The sequence below is a fragment of the Delphinus delphis genome, chromosome 19, assembly GCF_949987515.2.
Source record: "Delphinus delphis chromosome 19, mDelDel1.2, whole genome shotgun sequence".
NCBI classification, from domain to species: domain Eukaryota; kingdom Metazoa; phylum Chordata; class Mammalia; order Artiodactyla; family Delphinidae; genus Delphinus; species Delphinus delphis.
The window spans coordinates 9,321,611-9,323,080 of record NC_082701.1 but is presented as its reverse complement, the minus strand read 5'-3'; positions in this window follow the sequence as shown (position 1 = coordinate 9,323,080).

Here is a 1,470-nt window from a genome sequence, read left to right as displayed (position 1 = left end):
TGTGTTTAAAACTCAAGGCCAAGCCAATATTTATAATAATTATAAATGGAGTATAACCTTAAAAAAAAGACTCAAGGCCAAAGGAGCTGCCCTGCATGGAGACTGGGCGAGGGCAGGGTAGGCAGGGCCACGTGGCTGGCAGGGTGATGGACGTGAGCAGGGGCCCTGGGTTATTACATGAATGAGGGGTTTCAGACGAGTGGAGTGGTGTCTGAAGGCTTGGGGGCTGGCTGCCCGGGTCAGGGGGCACAGACATCTTGAAGGGGACCCCGGTTTCTGGTTTTAGCGGTGTGGAGGGGCCATTCCTGGAGGAAAGGGCTGCTTGAGGGGGAGGCAACCAGCTGATTCTGAGAAAACGTGTTTCTCCAGCATCTTTTCAGGGGATGTCCTTTAAAACAGCCTGGAATGAAATGGGCACAGCCTTTGGCATATCCGGCAACATATCTGGAGGCAGGGCTCCCACAAGGTGGTGGGTGTGGGGAGGAGCGAGCCGGGGAGCTGGTCTCCTCTGCGTTGTTTGATGCCCTTTGTTTCTGGCTCAAAGCTCCTGGGCTTCAGTTGCAGGAGCAGAACCAGCACGCATGGCACGTCCCTGGGCATCCTCTTCCCCCTCCCCTCCGCCCCTCCACTGTCACCCTCTCTTTCATCCACTTGCAAAATGATGGAGGCTTGGGGCAGTCTGAGCCAGGACTGCCAAATCAGGTACAGACTCTCAGAGACCAGACGTTTTGAAGTCTGTTTAACAAATAAATCTCTTTGAAGAAGAAAGATGCATATTAAACAAAGATTCAGCTCTGAATTCCGAGCACTTGCCACAGTTATCAATCTCTCCAGGTACAAATGCTCGGCTCAGGGCAGGCATCCTCAGCATGGGATCTTTCCACCAGGTTTGTGGACACATAATTCACTAGCTAATCATACACTTACTGCCCAGACGCTAGATCAGGTCCTCCGTGAAGTTCTGCCTGGTTGTTGGATGGAGAGGGATTTATAATGGCGAGGGACCTGATTGCAGAAACAAGATGCCATGTGGATGGATGACCTTGCCCCCACTAGCACCGTTCCCGGGACCCCAGCCACGTCTGCAGCCATCCACACTGCTAGACGCAGCCAGCATAGAGGAAAATATTTCGATGGGGGATCAGACTATGTGGGTTCTTGGCCTGCTCTGCTCCCTGCCACCTCTGTGACCTGCGCTAGCTTCTGTCTGCTTCTTCTCATAAGTCACCTGGGACACTGCTGAATTGCGTGCCCCCAAACCCGTATGTTGAAGTCCTAACACCCGGCACCTCAGAATGTGATAGGGCCTTTAAAGAGATGATTAAGTTAAATGAAGCCTTTCAGGTTGGCCCTAGTCCCATCTGACTGGTTTCTTTATGAGAAGAGGAAATTTGGACTCACAAAGAGACACCAGGGATTCGCAGGCACAGACCAAAGACCGTGTGAGGGCACAGGGAGAGGTGGCCGTCC